The sequence below is a fragment of the Pristiophorus japonicus genome, chromosome 15 (genome assembly GCF_044704955.1).
Source record: "Pristiophorus japonicus isolate sPriJap1 chromosome 15, sPriJap1.hap1, whole genome shotgun sequence".
Lineage (NCBI taxonomy): Eukaryota > Metazoa > Chordata > Chondrichthyes > Pristiophoridae > Pristiophorus > Pristiophorus japonicus.
The window spans coordinates 106,248,417-106,268,577 of NC_091991.1; positions in this window are offsets into that span (position 1 = coordinate 106,248,417).

Sequence of the window (20,161 nt, forward strand, 5' to 3'; positions counted from 1 at the left end):
GTGTTGGGGTTCAGTTACACACCATGTTGGGGTTCAGTTCGGCACAATGTTGGAGTTCAGTTACACACCGTGTTCGGGTTCTGTTACACACTGTGTTGGGGTTCAGTTACACATAATGTTGGGGCTCAGTTACACATTGGGCTGGGGTTCAGTTGCACACCATGGTGGGGTTCAGTTAATCACTGTGTTGGGGTTCAGTTATGCACCATGTTGGGGTTCAGTTACACACCGTGTTCAAGTTCAGATATATACCCAGTTTGGGAAACAGTTACACACCATGTTGGGGTTCAGTTACACACCGTGTTTGGGGTTCAGTTCCACACCATGTTGGGGTTCAGTTAAACACTGTGTTGGGGTTCAGTTATGCAACATGTTGGGGTTCAGTTACACACCGTGTTGGGATTCAGTTGCACACAATGTTGGAGTTCATTCCACACTGTGTTGGGGTGCTGTTACACACAATGTTGGGGGTCAGTTACCCACCGTACTGTGGTTCAGTTACACACAATGTTGGTGTTCAGTTACGCACCATGTCGGTGTTCAGTTACGCACAATGTTAGAATTCAGCTGCACGCAAGGTTGGGGTTGAGTTACACACCGTGTTGGGGTTCAGTTACACACTATGTTGGGGTTCAGTTACACACCGTGTTGGGGTTCCGTTGCACACCGTGTTAGGATTTATTTACACACAATTATGGAATTCAGTTACACACCATTTTCTAGTACAGTTACACACCGTGTTGGGGTAAAGTTACACACAATGTTGGGGTTCAACTGCATACAATGTTGGAGTTTAACTGCACACTGTGTTAGGGTTCAGTTACACACAATCTTGGGGTTCAGTTGCACACAATGTGGGGGTGCAGTTCCACACGGTGCTGGGCTTCAGTTGCATATCATTTTGGGGTACTGTTACACACGATGTTGGAGTTCAGTTACACACATGCTGGGGTTTAGTTACACAGAATGTTGGCGTTCTATTGCACACGATGTTGGGGTTCAGTCACATACAATGCTGGCGTTCATACACACAATGTTGGGTTTCAGTTACACACCATGATGGGAATCAGTTACACACCGTGTTGGGGTTCAGTTGCACACCATGTTGGGGCTCAGTTACACACCGTGTTAGGATAACGTTACACACAATGTTGGGGTTCAGTTACACACAATGTTGGGGCTTCATTTCACACTGTATTTGGGTTCAGTTACAGACCATGTTGGGGTTCAGTTACACGCCATTTTGGGGTTCAGTTACACACGGCGTTGGAATTCAGTTACTCACAATGTTGGGGTTCGGTTACACACCGTGTTTCGGTTCAGTTGCACACCGTTTTGGGGTTCAGTTAATAACTATTTTGGGGTTCAGTTACACCCTGTGGTGTAATTCAGTTACACACCATGTTGAGGTTCAGTTACACACCGTGTTGGGGTTCAGTTGCACACCATGTTGGGGCTCATTTACACACCGTGTTTGGATTCTGTTACACACAATGTTGGGGTTCAGTTACACACAATGTTGGGGCTCAGTTTCACACCGTATTTGGGTTCAGTTACACAACATGTTGGGGTTCAGTTACACACCATTTTGGGGTTCAGTTACACAAAGCATTGGAATTCAGTTACTCAGAATGTTGTGGTTCAGTTACACACCGTGTTTCGGTTCAGTTGCACCCCGTGTTTGGGTTCAGTTACGAACTATTTTGGGGTTCAGTTAGACCCTGTGGTGGAATTCAGTTACACACAATGTTGGGGTTCAGTTGCACACAATGTTAGAGTTCAGTTGCACGCAATGCTGCTATTCAGATATGCACAATGTTGGGGTTCAGTTACACACCGTGTTTGGGTTCAGTATCCACACAATGTTGGGGTTCAGTTACACACCGTGTTTCGGTTCAGTTGCACACCGTTTTGGGGTTCAGTTAATAACTATTTTGTGGTTCAGTTACACCCTGTGGTGTAATTCAGTTACACACCATGTTGAGGTTCAGTTACACACCGTGTTGGGGTTCAGTTGCACACCATGTTGGGCCTCATTTACACACCGTGTTTGGATTCTGTTACACACAATGTTGGGGTTCAGTTACACACAATGTTGGGGCTCAGTTTCACACCGTATTTGGGTTCAGTTACACAACATGTTGGGATTCAGTTACACACCATTTTGGGGTTCAGTTACACAAAGCATTGGAATTCAGTTACTCAGAATGTTGTGGTTCAGTTACACACCGTGTTTCGGTTCAGTTGCACCCCGTGGTTGGGTTCAGTTACGAACTATTTTGGGGTTCAGTTAGACCCTGTGGTGGAATTCAGTTACACACAGTGTTGGGGTTCAGTTACACACAATGTTAGAGTTCAGTTGCACACAATGCTGCTATTCAGTTATGCACAATGTTGGGGTTCAGTTACACACCGTGTTTGGGTTCAGTATCCACACAATGTTGGGTTTCAGTTACACACCATGTTCAGGTTCTGTTACATACTGTGTTGGGGTTCAGTTACACATAATGTTCGGGCTCAGTTGCACATTATGTTGGTGTTCTGTTCGACTCAATATTGGAGTTCCGTTACACATAATGCTGATGTTCAGTTATGCGCAAATTTGGGGTTCAGTAACACACTGTGTTCAAGTTCAGATACATACCCTGTTTGGGTAACAGTTACACACCATGCTGGGGTTCAGTTACACACTGTGTTGTGGTTCAGTTAAACACAATGTTGGAGATCAGTTGCATACCGTATTGGGGTTCAGTTGCACACGTTGGTGGGATTCAGTTACACACTGTGTTGGGGTTCAGTTACACACAATTTTGGGGTTTGAATCCACACAATGTTGGGGTTCAGTTTCACATCGTATTGGGGTTTATTTACACACAATTTTGGGGTTCAGTTACGCACTGTTTTGGGATCAGTTACACACGCTGTTCTGATTCAGTTACTCGCAATTTCGGGTTTCAGTTACGCACAATGTTGTGGTTCAGTTCCACACAATGTTGGAGTTCAGTTACACACTGTGTTTGGGTTCAGTTGCACATCGGGGTCGGGTTCAGTTACACACAATGTTGGGGTTCAGTCACACACACAATGTTGTATTTTTACACACAACATTGGGATCCAGTTACACATAATGTTGGGGTTCAGTTACACACCGTGTTTGGGGTTCAGTTGCACACCGTGTTGGGGTTCAGTTAAACACCGTGTTGGGGTTCAGTTATGCAACATGTTGGGATTCAGTTACACACCGTGTTGGGGTTGAGTTGCACAAAATGTTGGGGTCCAGTTACACGCAATGTTGGGGTTCAGTTACGCACAATGTTGGGGTCAATCACCCACCACATTGGGGTTCAGTTACACACAATATTGGGGTTCTGTTCCACAGTGTGTTGGGGTTCAGTTACACACAAGGCTGGGGTTGAGCTGCACACTGTGGCGGGATGCAGTTACACAAAATGTTGGGGTTCAGCTACATACACCATTGGGGTTCAGCCACTCACCATGCTGCCGTTCAGATACATACGATGTTGGGGTTCGGTTACAGACCGTGTTGAGGTTCAGTTACACACAATGTTCGGCTTCAGTTACACGTAGTGTCGGGGTCCAGTTACACACAATGTTGGGGTTCGGTTACACACAATGTTGGGGATCAATTGCACACCGTATTGGGCTTCAGTTACACACAATGTTGGGTTTCAATTACACACAAGGTTGGGCTTCAGTTAGATAAAATTTTGTGATTCAGTTACACACTCATTTGGGGTTCAACGCCACACAATATTGAGTCCATTCACATACAATGTTGGGGTTCAGTCACACACTATGCTGGGGTTCAGTTACACCCAATCTTGGGGTTCAGTTACACACACCTTTTTGGGGTTCCGTTACACACTGTGTTGGGGTACAGTTACACCAATGCCGGGTTTCAGTTACACAGGATGTTGGTGTTCTGTTCCACACCGTGTTTGGTTTTAGTTCCACACTGTGTTGGGGTTTAGTTCCACTCCGTGTTTTGTTTCAGTTACACACTGTGTTGGGGTTTAGTTACACACTGTGGTGGGGTTCAGTTACACCCAATGTTGGGATTCAGTTGCACACAATGTCGGAGTTCATTCCACACTGTGTTGGGGTGCTGTTACACACAATGTTGGGGGTCAGTTACCCACCGTACTGTGGTTCAGTTACACACAATGTTGGGGTTCAGTTACGCACCGTGTCGGTGTTCAGTTACGCACAATGTTAGAATTCAGCTGCACGCTTGGTTAGGGTTGAGTTACGCACCGTGTTGGGGTTCAGTTACACACTATGTTGGGGTTCAGTTACACACCGTGTTGGGGTTCCGTTGCACACCGTGTTAGGATTTATTGACACACAATTATGGAGTTCAGTTACACACCATTTTCCAGTACAGTTACACACCGTGTTGGGGTAAAGTTACACACAATGTTGGGGTTCAATTGCATACAATGTTGGAGTTTAACTGCACACTGTGTTAGGGTTCAGTTACACACAATATTGGGGTTCAGTTACACACAATGTGGGGGTTCAGTTCCACACGGTGCTGGGCTTCAGTTGCATATAATTTTGGGGTACTGTTACACACAATGTCAGGAATCAGTTACACACCATGTTCCGCTTCGGTTACACACATTGCTGTGATTCAGTTACACACAATATTTGAGTTCAGTTACCCACCGTGTTGGGGTCCAGTTACATACAATTGTGGGGTTTAGTTACACGCAATGTTAGGGTAATTTTACACAAAATATTGGGGTTCAGTCACACACAATGTTATTTTTACATGCAATATTGAGGTTCTGCTACACACAATGTTGTGGTTCAGTTACACACAATGTTGGGGTTCAGTTGCATAGCATGCTGGGGTCTAGTTACACACAACTTTGCGGTTCAGTTACACAGAATGTCGGGGTTCTGTTACACATGTCTTTGGGGTTCGGACACACACAATGTTGGCGTTCAGATACACACAATGTTGGGTTTCAGTTACACATCGTGTTGGGGTTCAGTTACACACAATGTTCGGCTTCAGTTACACGTTGTGTTGGGGTTCAGTTACACACAATGTTGGGGTCCAGTTACACACAATGTTGGGGTTCGGTTACACACAATGTTGGGGATCAATTGCACACCGTATTGGGCTTCAGTTACACATAATGTTGGGTTTCAGTTACACACAATGTTGGGGCTCAGTTTCACACCGTATTTGGGTTCAGTTACACAACATGTTGGTGTTCAGTTACACACCATTTTGGGGTTCAGTTACACAAAGCATTGGAATTCAGTTACTCAGAATCTTGTGGTTCAGTTACACACCGTGTTTCGGTTCAGTTGCACCCCGTGGTTGGGTTCAGTTACGAACTATTTTGGGGTTCAGTTAGACCCTGTGGTGGAATTCAGTTACACACAGTGTTGGGGTTCAGTTACACACAATGTTAGAGTTCAGTTGCACACAATGCTGCTATTCAGTTATGCACAATGTTGGGGTTCAGTTACACACCGTGTTTGGGTTCAGTATCCACACAATGTTGGGTTTCAGTTACACACCATGTTCAGGTTCTGTTACATACTGTGTTGGGGTTCAGTTACACATAATGTTCGGGCTCAGTTGCACATTATGTTGGTGTTCTGTTCGACTCAATATTGGAGTTCCGTTACACATAATGCTGATGTTCAGTTATGCGCAAATTTGGGGTTCAGTAACACACTGTGTTCAAGTTCAGATACATACCCTGTTTGGGTAACAGTTACACACCATGCTGGGGTTCAGTTACACACTGTGTTGTGGTTCAGTTAAACACAATGTTGGAGATCAGTTGCATACCGTATTGGGGTTCAGTTGCACACGTTGGTGGGATTCAGTTACACACTGTGTTGGGGTTCAGTTACACACAATTTTAGGGTTTGAATCCACACAATGTTGGGGTTCAGTTTCACATCGTATTGGGGTTTATTTACACACAATTTTGGGGTTCAGTTACGCACTGTTTTGGGATCAGTTACACACGCTGTTCTGATTCAGTTACTCGCAATTTCGGGTTTCAGTTACACACAATGTTGTGGTTCAGTTCCACACAATGTTGGAGTTCAGTTACACACTGTGTTTGGGTTCAGTTGCACATCGGGGTCGGGTTCAGTTACACACAATGTTGGGGTTCAGTCACACACACAATGTTGTATTTTTACACACAACATTGGGATCCAGTTACACATAATGTTGGGGTTCAGTTACACACCGTGTTTGGGGTTCAGTTGCACACCGTGTTGGGGTTCAGTTAAACACCGTGTTGGGGTTCAGTTATGCAACATGTTGGGATTCAGTTACACACCGTGTTGGGGTTGAGTTGCACAAAATGTTGGGGTCCAGTTACACGCAATGTTGGGGTTCAGTTACGCACAATGTTGGGGTCAATCACCCACCACATTGGGGTTCAGTTACACACAATATTGGGGTTCTGTTCCACAATGTGTTGGGGTTCAGTTACACACAAGGCTGGGGTTGAGCTGCACACTGTGGCGGGATGCAGTTACACAAAATGTTGGGGTTCAGCTACATACACCATTGGGGTTCAGCCACACACCATGCTGCCGTTCAGATACATACGATGTTGGGGTTCGGTTACAGACCGTGTTGAGGTTCAGTTACACACAATGTTCGGCTTCAGTTACACGTAGTGTCGGGGTCCAGTTACACACAATGTTGGGGTTCGGTTACACACAATGTTGGGGATCAATTGCACACCGTATTGGGCTTCAGTTACACACAATGTTGGGTTTCAATTACACACAATGTTGGGCTTCAGTTAGATAAAATTTTGTGATTCAGTTACACACTCATTTGGGGTTCAACGCCACACAATATTGAGTCCATTCACATACAATGTTGGGGTTCAGTCACACACTATGCTGGGGTTCAGTTACACCCAATCTTGGGGTTCAGTTACACACACCTTTTTGGGGTTCCGTTACACACTGTGTTGGGGTACAGTTACACCAATGCCGGTTTCAGTTACACAGGATGTTGGTGTTCTGTTCCACACCGTGTTTGGTTTTAGTTCCACACTGTGTTGGGGTTTAGTTACACACTGTGGTGGGGTTCAGTTACACCCAATGTTGGGATTCAGTTGCACACAATGTTGGAGTTCATTCCACACTGTGTTGGGGTGCTGTTACACACAATGTTGGGGGTCAGTTACCCACCGTACTGTGGTTCAGTTACACACAATGTTGGGGTTCAGTTACGCACCGTGTCGGTGTTCAGTTACGCACAATGTTAGAATTCAGCTGCACGCAAGGTTAGGGTTGAGTTACGCACCGTGTTGGGGTTCAGTTACACACTATGTTGGGGTTCAGTTACACACCGTGTTGGGGTTCCGTTGCACACCGTGTTAGGATTTATTGACACACAATTATGGAGTTCAGTTACACACCATTTTCCAGTACAGTTACACACCGTGTTGGGGTAAAGTTACACACAATATTGGGGTTCAGTTACACACAATGTGGGGGTTCAGTTCCACACGGTGCTGGGCTTCAGTTGCATATAATTTTGGGGTACTGTTACACACAATGTCAGGAATCAGTTACACACCATGTTCCGCTTCGGTTACACACATTGCTGTGATTCAGTTACACACAATATTTGAGTTCAGTTACCCACCGTGTTGGGGTCCAGTGACATACAATTGTGGGGTTTAGTTACACGCAATGTTAGGGTAATTTTACACAAAATATTGGGGTTCAGTCACACACAATGTTATTTTTACATGCAATATTGAGGTTCTGCTACACACAATGTTGTGGTTCAGTTACACACAATGTTGGGGTTCAGTTGCATAGCATGCTGGGGTCTAGTTACACACAACTTTGCGGTTCAGTTACACAGAATGTCGGGGTTCTGTTACACATGTCTTTGGGGTTCGGACACACACAATGTTGGCGTTCAGATACACACAATGTTGGGTTTCAGTTACACACCGTGTTGGGGTTCAGTTACACACAATGTTCGGCTTCAGTTACACGTTGTGTTGGAGTTCAGTTACACACAATGTTGGGGTCCAGTTACACACAATGTTGGGGTTCGGTTACACACAATGTTGGGGATCAATTGCACACCGTATTGGGCTTCAGTTACACAGAATGTTGGGTTTCAGTTGCACACAATATTGGGCTTCAGTTAGCTAAAATGTTGTGATTCAGTTGCACTCATTTGGGGTTCAACTTCACACAATATTGGGTCCATTCACATGCAATGTCGGTGTTCAGTCTCACACTATGCTGGGGTTCAGTTACACCCAATCTTGGGGTTCAGTTACACACAACTTTTTGGGGTTCTGTTACACGCTGTGTTGGGGTACAGCTACACCAATGCCGGGTTTCAGTTACACAGGATGTTGGTGTTCAGTTCCACACTGTGTTTGGTTTCAGTTCCACACTGTGTTGGGGTTTAGTTCCACACCGTGTTTGGTTTCAGTTACACACTGTGTTGGGGTTTAGTTACACACCGTGTTTGGTTTCAGTTACACACTGTGTTGGGGGTTAGTTACACACTGTGGTGGGGTTCAGTTACACCCAATGTTGGGATTCAGTTGCACACAATGTTGGAGTTCATTCCACACTGTGTTGGGGTGCTGTTACACACAATGTTGGGGGTCAGTTACCCACCGTACTGTGGTTCAGTTACACACAATGTTGGGTTCAGTTACGCACCATGTTGGTGTTCAGTTACGCACCGTGTTGGGGTTCAGTTAAGCACAATGTTAGAATTCAACTGCACGCAAGGTTGGGGTTGAGTTACGCACTGTGTTGGGGTTCAGTTACACATTATGTTGGGGTTCAGTTACACACCGTGTTGGGGTTCCGTTGCACACTGTGTTAGGATTCATTTACGCACAATTATGGAGTTCAGTTACACACCATTTTCCAGTACAGTTACACACCGTGTTGGGGTACAGTTACACACAATCTTGGAGTTCAGTTACACACAATGTGGGGGTTCGGTTCCACACAGTGCTGGGCACCAGTTACATATAATTTTGGGGTACTGTTACACACGATGTTGGGGTTCAGTTACACACAATGTCAGGAATCAGTTATACACTGTGTTCCGCTTCGGTGACACACACTGCTGTGATTCAGTTACACACACTATTTGGGTTCAGTTACCCACCGTGTTGGGGTTCAGTTACATATAATTATGGGATTTAGTTACACGCAATATTCGGGAAATTTTACACACAATATTGGGGTTCAGTCACACACAATGTTATTTTTACATGCAATATTGAGGTTCTGCTACACACAATGTTGTGGTTCAGTTACACACAACGTTGGGGTTCAGTTGCATAGCGTGCTGGGGTCAAGTTACACACAATTTTGCGGTTCAGTTACACAGAATGTCGGGGTTCTGTTACACATGACTTTGGGGTTCGGACACACACAATGTTGGCGTTCAGATACACACAATGTTGGGTTTCAGTTACACACCATGTTGGGGTTCTGTTACATACTGTGCTGGGGTTCAGTTACACACAATGATGGGGTTCAGTTACAAACTATTTTGGGGTTCAGTTCCACCCTGAGGTAGAATTCAGTTGCACACAGTGTTGGGGTTCAGTTACACACCGTGTTGGAATTCAGTTGCACAGAAAGTTGGTGTTCAGTTAAACACCGTGTTGGGGTTTAGTTACACACCGTATTTCGGTTCAGCTGCACACAATGTTGGGGTTCAGTTACAAATTATTTTGGGGTTCAGTTACACCCTGTGGTAGAATTCAGATACACACAGTGTTGGGGTTCAGTTACACACCGTGTTTGAATTCAGTTGCACAGAATGTTGATGTTCAGTTACACACCGTGTTGGGGTTCAGTGACACACCATGCTGGGGTTCAGATACATTCAATGTTGGGGTTCGGTTACAGAACATGTTGGGGTTCAGTTACACGCAATGTTCGGCTTCAGTTACACGTTGTGTTGGGTTTCAGTTACACACAATGTTGGGGTCCAGTTGCACACAATGTTGGGGTTCGGTTACACACAATGTTGGGGTTCGGTTACACACAATGTTGGGGATCAATTGCACACCGTATTGGGCTTTAGTTACACACAATGTTGGGTTTCAGTTGCACACAATGTTGGGCTTCAGTTAGATACAATTTTGTGATTCAGTTACACACTCATTTATGGTTCAACTACACACAATATTGGGTCAATTCACATACAATGTTGGGGTTCAGTCACACACTATGCTGGGGTTCAGTTACACCCAATCTTGGGGTTCAGTTACATACACCTTTTTGGGGTTCAGTTACAAACTGTTTTGGGGTACATTTACACCAATGCCGGGTTTCAGTTACACAGGATGTTGGTGTTCAGTTCCACATCGTATTTGGTTTCAGTTCCACACTGTGTTGGGGTTTAGTTCCACACCGTGTTTGGTTTCAGTTACACACTGTGTTGGGGTTTAGTTACACACTGTGATGGGGTTAAGTTACACCCAATTTTGGGATTCAGTTGCACACAATGTTGGAGTTCATTCCACACTGTGTTGGGATGCTGTTACACACAATTTTGGGGGTCAGTTACCCACCGTACTGTGGTTCAGTTACACACAATGTTGGGGTTCAGTTACGCACCGTGTTGGTGTTCAGTTTCGCATAACGTTAGAATTCAGCTGCACGCAAGGTTGGGGTTGAGTTACGCACCATGTTGGGGTTCAGTTAGACACAATGTTGGAGTTCAGTTACACACAATGCTGTTGTTCAGTTACGCACAATGTTGGGGTTCAGTCACACACCGTGTTCGGGTTCAGTATCCCCACAATTTTGGGTTTCAATTACACACCATGTTCGGGTTCTGTTACACACTGTGTTGGGGTTCAGTTACACATAATGTTGGGGCTCAGTTACACATTGTGTTGGGGTTCCGTTAGACTCAGTGTTGGAGTTCCCTTACACACAATGCTGATGTTTAGTTGTGCACAATGTTGGGGTTCAGTTACACACCATATTCAAGTTCAGATACATACCCGGTTTTATGAAACAGTTGCACACCATGTTGGGGTTGTGTTGCAAACCGTGTTGTGGTTCAGTTGCACACCATGTTGAGGTTCAGTTAAACACCGTGTTGGGGTTCAGTTACATGCCATGTTGGGGTTCAGTTCTACACCATGTTCGGGTTCCGTTACACACAATGTTGTGATTCAGTTATACACAATGTTGTGGTTCAGTTACACACTGTATTCAGGTTCCGTTACACACAATGATGTGAGTTAGCTACACATTAAGTTAGGGTTCAGTTACGCACAATGCTGGAGTTCGGTTACACACCGAGTTGTGGTTTGGTTACGCACAATGTTGGGGTTCGGTTACACGGGGTGTTGGGGTTCAGTTATACACAATGTTGGGGTTCTTTTACACTGTGTTGGGGTTCAGTTAGATACAATGTTGGAGTTCAGTTACACACTATGCTGCTGTTCAGTTACGCAGCGTGTTCGGGTTCAGTTACACACAGTGCTGGGATTCAATGACACACAATATTGGGGTTCAGCTACCCAACGTGTTGGGGCTCAGTTACACACAATGTTGGGGTTCAATTACCCACCGTGTTGTGGTCCAGTTACACAGAATGTTGGGCTTCAGTTTCACACAATGTTGGGTTTCAGTTGCACACAATGTTGGGCTTCAGTTAGATAAAATTTTGTGATTCAGTTACACACTCATTTGGGGTTCAACTCCACACAATATTGGGTCAATTCACATACAATGTTGGGGTTCAGTCACACACGATGCTGGGGTTCAGTTACATCCAATCTTGGGGTTCAGTTACACGCACCTTTTTGGGGTTCTGTTACACACTGTGTTGGGGTACAGTTACACCAATGCCGGGTTTCAGTTACACAGGATGTTGGTGTTCAGTTCCACACCGTGTTTGGTTTCAGTTCCATACTGTGTTGCCGTTTAGTTCCACACCGTGTTTGGTTTCAGTTACACACTGTGTTGGGGTTTAGTTACACACTGTTGTGGGGTTCAGTTACACCCAATGTTGGGATTCAGTTGCACACAATGTTGGTGTTCATTCCACACTGTGTTGGGGTGCTGTTACACACAATTTTGGGGGTCAGTTACCCACCGTACTGTGGTTCAGTTACACACAATGTTGGGGTTCAGTTACGCACTGTGTTGGTGTTCAGTTTCGCACAACGTTAGAATTCAGCTGCACGCAAGGTTGGGGTTGAGTTACGCACCGTGTTGGGGTTCAGTTAGACACAGTGTTGGAGTTCAGTTACACACTATGCTGCTGTTCAGTTACGCACAATGTTGGGGTTCAGTTACACACCGTGTTCAGGTTCAGTATCCACACAATGTTGGGTTTCAGTTACAGACCATGTTTGGGTTCAGTTACACACTGTGTTGGGGTTCAGTTACACATAATGTTGGGGCTCAGTTACACATTGTGTTGGGGTTGCGTTAGACTCAATGTTGGAGTTCCGTTACACACAATGCTGATGTTCACTTATGCACAATGTTGGGGTTCAGTTACACACCGTATTCAAGTTCAGATACATACCCTGTTTGGGAAACAGTTACACACCATGTTGGGGTTGAGTTACACACCATGTCGGGGTTCAGTTAAACACCTTGTTTGGGGTTCAGTTAGATACAATGTTGGAGTTCAGTTACACACTATGCTGCTGTTCAGTTGCGCACCGTGTTCGGGTTCAGTTACACACAGTGCTGGGATTCAATGACACACAATATTGGGGTTCAGCTACCCAGCGTGTTGGGGCTCAGTTACACACAATGCTGGGGTTCAGTTACCCACCGTGTTGTGGTTCAGTTACACACAATGCTGGGGTTCAGTTACACCAAACGCTGGGGTCCTGTTACACACAATATTGGGGTTGAGTCACACACAATGTTGGAGATCAGTTGCACAAAATGTTGGGGTTCCATTGCATAGCGTGTTTGGGTACAGTTACACACAATGTTGGGGTGCCATTAGACAGAATGTTGGAGTTTTGTTACACATGATGTTGGGGTTCAGTTACACACAATGTTCGCTTACAGTGACACACCGTGTTGGAGTTCAGTTACACACATGCTGGGGTTCAGTTACACAGAATGTTGGCGTTCTATTGCACACGATGTTGGGGTTCAGTCACATACAATGCTGGCGTTCATACACACAATGTTGGGTTTCAGTTACACACCATGTTGGGGCTCATTTACACACCGTGTTAGGATTCCGTTACACACAATGTTGGGGTTCAGTTACACACAATGTTGGGGCTCAGTTTCACACCATATTTGGGTTCAGTTACACACCATATTGGGGTTCAGTTACACACTGTGTTGGGGTTCAGTTAAACACAATGTTGGGGATCAGTTGCATACCGTATTGGGGTTCAGTTACACACTGTGTTGGGGTTCAGTTACACACAATGTGGGGGTTGTATACACAAAATGTTGGGGTTCAGTTTCACATCGTATTGGGGTTTATTTACACAATATTTTGAGGTTCAGTTACACACCGTTTTGGGATCAGTTACACACGCTGTTCTGATTCAGTTACTCGCAATTTCGGGGTTCAGTTACACACAATGTTATGGTTCAGTGACACACAATGTTGGAGTTCAGTTACACACTGTGTTTGGGTTCAGTTGCACATCGGGGTCGGGTTCAGTTACACACAATGTTGGGGTTCAGTCACACACACAATGTTGTATTTTTACATGCAATATTGGGCCTCAGCTGCACACAATATTGGGGTCCAGTTACACACGATGTTGGGGTTCAGTTACACACCGTGTTCAAGTTCAGATACATACCCTGTTTGGGAAACAGTTACACACCATGTTGGGGTTCAGTTACACACCGTGTTTGGGGTTCAGTTGCACACCGTGTTGAGGTTCAGTTAAACACTGTGCTGGGGTTCAGTTACGCACCATGTTGGGGTTTATTTGCACAGCGTGTTGGGGTTCAGATACACATAATGTTCGGCTTCAGTTGCACGTTTTGTTGGGGTTCAGTTACACAAAATGTTCGGGTCCAGTCACACACAAAGTTTTGGGGTTCAGTTACGCACAATATCGGGGTCAATTACCCACCACATCTGGATTCAGTTACACACAATCTTGGGGTTCTGTTCCACAACGTGTTGGGGTTCAGTTACACACAAGGCTGGGGTTGAGCTGCACACTGTGGCGGGATGCAGTTACACAAAATGTTGGGGTTCAGCTACATACACCATTGGGGTTGAGTCACACACCATGCTGGCGTTCAGATACACACAATGATGAAGTTCAGTTACACACTGTTTGGGTTCAGTTGCACATCGGGGTCGGGTTCAGTTACACACAATGTTGGGGTTCAGTCACACACACAATGTTGTTTTTTTACACGCAATATTGGGCCTCAGCTGCACACAATATTGGGGTCCAGTTACACATAATGTTGGGGTTCAGTTACACACCGTGTTTCGGTTCAGTTACACACAGTGTTGGTGTTCAGTTACACACTGTGTTGGAATTCAGTTGCACAGAAAGTTGCTGTTCAGTCACACACAGTGTTGGGGTTCAGTTGCACACCATGTTGGGGTTCAGTTACACACCGTGTTTGGGGTTCAGTTGCACACCATGTTGAGGTTCAGTTAAACACCGTGCTGGGGTTCAGTTACGCACCATGTTGGGGTTTAGTTGCACAGCGTGTTGTGGTTCAGATACACATAATGTTCGGCTTCAGTTACACGTTGTGTTGGGGTTCAGTTACACAAAATGTTCGGGTCCAGTCACACACAATTTTGGGGTTCAGTTATGCACAATATTGGGGTCAATTACCCACCACATCTGGGTTCAGTTACGCACAATATTGGGGTTCTTTTCCACAACGTGTTGGGGTTCAGTTACACACAAGGCTGGGGTTGAGCTGCACACTGTGGCGGGATGCAGTTACACAAAATGTTGGGGTTCAGCTACATACACCATTGGGGTTGAGTCACACACCATGCTGGCGTCCAGATACACACAATGTTGGAGTTCAGTTACACACTGTGTTTGGGTTCAGTTGCACATCGGGGCCGGGTTCAGTTACACACAATGTTGGGGTTCAGTCACACACACAATGTTGTTTTTTTACACGCAATATTGGGCCTCAGCTGCACACAATATTGGGGTCCAGTTACACATAATGTTGGGGTTCAGTTACACACCGTGTTTCGGTTCAGTTATACACAGTGTTGGGGTTCAGTTACACACTGTGTTGGAATTCAGTTGCACAGAAAGTTGCTGTTCAGTTACACACCGTGTTGGGGTTCAGTTACACACCATGTTGGGGTTCAGTTCGGCATAATGTTGGAGTTCAGTTAGACACAATGTTGGAGTTAAGTTACACACAATGCTGTTGTTCAGTTACGCACAATGTTGGGGTTCAGTTACACACCGTATTCAAGTTCAGATACATACCCTTTTTGGGAAACAGTTGCACACCATGTTGGGGTTGAGTTACACACCGTGTTGTGGTTCAATTGCACACCATGTTGGGGTTCAGTTAAACACCGTGTTGGGGTTCAGTTACATGCCATGTTGGGGTTCAGTTACACACCGTGTTGGGATTCAGTTACACATGATGTTGGGGTTCAGTTACACACAATGTTGGGGTTCCGTTACACACCGTGTTCGGGTTCCGTTACACACAATGTTGTGATTCAGTTATACATAATGTTGGGGTTCAGTTGCACACTGTATTCGGGTTCCGTTACACACAATGATGTGGTTTAGTTACACACAAAGTTGAGGTTCAGTTACACACAATGTTGTGGTTCAGTCACACACACAATGTTGTATTTTTACACGCAATATTGGGCCTCAGCTGCACACAATATTGGGGTCCATTTACACATAATGTTGGGGTTCAGTTACACACCGTGTTCAAGTTCAGATACATACCCTGTTTGGGAAACAGTTACACACCATGCTGGGGTTCAGTTACACACCGTGTTTGGGGTTCAGTTGCACACCATGTTGAGGTTCAGTTAAACACCGTGCTGGGGTTCAGTTACGCACCATGTTGGGGTTTAGTTGCACAGCGTGTTGGGGTTCAGATACACACAATGTTCGGCTTCAGTTACACGTTGTGTTGGGGTTCAGTTACACAAAATGTTCAGGTCCAGTCACACACAATTTTGGGGTTCAGTCACGCACAATGTTGGGATCAATTACCCGCCACATCTGGGTTCAGTTACACACAATATTGGGGTTCTGTTCCACAACGTGTTGGGGTTCAGTTACACACAAGGCTGGGGTTGAGCTGCACACTGTGGCGGGATGCAGTTACACAAAATGTTGGGGTTCAGCTACATACACCATTGGGGTTGAATCACACACCATGCTGGCGTTCAGATACACACAATGTTGGAGTTCAGTTACACACTGTGTTTGGGTTCAGTTGCACATGGGGGCCGGGTTCAGTTTCACACAATGTTGGGGTTCAGTCACACACACAATGTCGTTTTTTTACACGCAATATTGGGCCTCAGATGCACACAATATTGGGGTCCTGTTACACATAATGTTGGGGTTCAGTTACACACCGTGTTTCGGTTCAGTTACACACAGTGTTGGTGTTCAGTTACACACTGTGTTGGAATTCAGTTGCACAGAAAGTTGCTGTTCAGTTACACACAGTGTTGGGGTTCAGTTACACACCATGTTGGGGTTCAGTTAAACACCGTGCTGGGGTTCAGTTACGCACCATGTTGGGGTTTAGTTGCACAGCGTGTTGTGGTTCAGATACACATAATGTTCGGCTTCAGTTACACGTTGTGTTGGGGTTCAGTTACACAAAATGTTCGGGTCCAGTCACACACAATTTTGGGGTTCAGTTATGCACAATATTGGGGTCAATTATCCACCACATCTGGGTTCAGTTACACACAATATTGGGGTTCTGTTCCACAACGTGTTGGGGTTCAGTTACACACAAGGCTGGGGTTGAGCTGCACACTGTGGCGGGATGCAGTTACACAAAATGTTGGGGTTCAGCTACATACACCATTGGGGTTGAGTCACACACCATGCTGGCGTTCAGATACACACAATGTTGGAGTTCAGTTACACACTGTGTTTGGGTTCAGTTGCACATCGGGGCCGGGTTCAGTTACACACAATGTTGGGGTTCAGTCACACACACAATGTTGTTTTTTTACACGCAATATTGGGCCTCAGCTGCACACAATATTGGGGTCCAGTTACACATAATGTTGGGGTTCAGTTACACACCGTGTTTCGGTTCAGTTATACACAGTGTTGGGGTTCAGTTACACACTGTGTTGGAATTCAGTTGCACAGGAAGTTGCTGTTCAGTTACACACCGTGTTGGGGTTCAGTTACACACCATGTTGGGGTTCAGTTCGGCATAATGTTGGAGTTCAGTTAGACACAATGTTGGAGTTAAGTTACGCACAATGCTGTTGTTCAGTTACGCACAATGTTGGGGTTCAGTTACACACCGTATTCAAGTTCAGATACATACCCTTTTTGGGAAACAGTTACACACCATGTTGGGGTTGAGTTACACACCGTGTTGTGGTTCAATTGCACACCATGTTGGGGTTCAGTTAAACACCGTGTTGGGGTTCAGTTACATGCCATGTTGGGGTTCAGTTACACACCGTGTTGGGATTCAGTTACACATGATGTTGGGGTTCAGTTACACGCAATGTTGGGGTTCAGTTACACACCGTGTTCGGGTTCCGTTACACACAATGTTGTGATTCAGTTATACATAATGTTGGGGTTCAGTTCTACACTGTATTCGGGTTCCGTTACACACAATGATGTGGTTTAGTTACACACAAAGTTGGGGTTCGGTTACACACAATGATGGGGTTCAGTTACACACCGAGTTGTGGTTTGGTTATGCACAATGTTGGGGTTCGGTTGCACGGGGAGTTGGGGTTCAGTTATACACAATGTTGGTGTTCCTTTACACTGTGTTGGGATTCAGTTAGATACAATGTTGGAGTTCAGTTACACACTATGCTGCTGTTCAGTTACGCACCGTGTTCGGGTTCAGTTACACACGGTGCTGGGATTCAATGACACACAATATTGGGGTTCAGCTACCCAACGTGTTGGGGCTCAGTTACCCACAATGCTGGGGTTCAGTTACCCACCATGTTGTGGTTCAGTTACACACAATGCTGGGGTTCAGTTACACCAAACGCTGGGGTCCTGTTACACACAATATTGGGGTTGAGTCACACACAATGTTGGAGATCAGTTGCACAAAATGTTGGGGTTCCATTGCATAGCGTGTTTGGGTACAGTTACACACAATGTTGGGGTGCCATTAGACAGAATGTTGGAGTTTTGTTACACATGATGTTGGGGCTCAGTTACACACAATGTCCGCTTACAGTGACACACCGTGTTGGAGTTCAGTTACACACATGCTGGGGTTCAGTTACACAGAATGTTGGCGTTCTATTGCACACGATGTTGGGGTTCAGTCACATACAATGCTGGCGTTCATACACACAATGTTGGGTTTCAGTTACACACCATGTTGGGAATCAGTTCCACATCGTGTTGGGGTCCAGTTGCACACCGTGTTGGAGCTCATTTACACACCGTGTTAGGATTCCGTTACACACAATGTTGGGGTTCAGTTGCACACAATGTTGGGGCTCAGTTTCACACCATATTTGGGTTCAGTTACACACCATGTCGGGGTTCAGTTACACACTGTGTTGGGGTTCAGTTAAACACAATGTTGGGGATCAGTTGCATACCGTATTGGGGTTCAGTTGCACACATTGATGGGATTCAGTTACACACTGTGTTGGGGTTCAGTTACACACAATTTGGTGGTTGTATACACACAATGTTCGGCTTCAGTTACACGTTGTGTTGGGGTTCAGTTACACACAATGTTGTGGTTCAGTCACACACACAATGTTGTATTTTTACACGCAATATTGGGCCTCAGCTGCACACAATATTGGGGTCCATTTACACATAATGTTGGGGTTCAGTTACACACCGTGTTCAAGTTCAGATACATACCCTGTTTGAGAAACAGTTACACACCATGTTGGGGTTCAGTTACACACCGTGTTTGGGGTTCAGTTGCACACCATGTTGAGGTTCAGTTAAACACCGTGCTGGGGTTCAGTTACGCACCATGTTGGGGTTTAGTTGCACAGCGTGTTGGGGTTCAGATACACACAATGTTCGGCTTCAGTTACACGTTGTGTTGGGGTTCAGTTACACAAAATGTTCAGGTCCAGTCACACACAATTTTGGGGTTCAGTCACGCACAATGTTGGGGTCAATTACCCACCACATCTGGGTTCAGTTACACACAATATTGGGGTTCTGTTCCACAACGTGTTGGGGTTCAGTTACACACAAGGCTGGGGTTGAGCTGCACACTGTGGCGGGATGCAGTTACACAAAATGTTGGGGTTCAGCTGCATACACCATTGGGGTTGAGTCACACACCATGCTGACGTTCAGATACACACAATGTTGGAGTTCAGTTACACACTGTGTTTGGGTTCAGTTGCACATCGGGGCCGGGTTCAGTTACACACAATGTTGGGGTTCAGTCACACACACAATGTCGTTTTTTTTCACGAAATATTGGGCCTCAGCTGCACACAATATTGGGGTCCAGTTACACATAATGTTGGGGTTCAGTTACACACCGTGTTTCGGTTCCGTTACACACAGTGTTGGGGTTCAGTTACACACTGTGTTGGAATTCAGTTGCACAGAAAGATGCTGTTCAGGTACACACCGTGTTGGGGTTCAGTTACACACCATGTTGGGGTTCAGTTCGGCATAATGTTGGAGTTCAGTTAGACACAATGTTGGAGTTAAGTTGCACACAATGCTGTTGTTCAGTTACGTACAATGTTGGGGTTCAGTTACACACCGTATTCAAGTTCAGATACATACCCTGTTTGGGAAACAGTTACACACCATGCTGGGGTTGAGTTACACATCGTGGTGGGGTTCAGTTACATGCCATGTTGGGGTTCAGTTACACACCGTGTTAGGATTCAGTTACACATGATGTTGGGGTTCAGTTACACACAATGTTGTGGTTCAGTTACACACAATGTTGGGGTTCAGTTGCACACCGT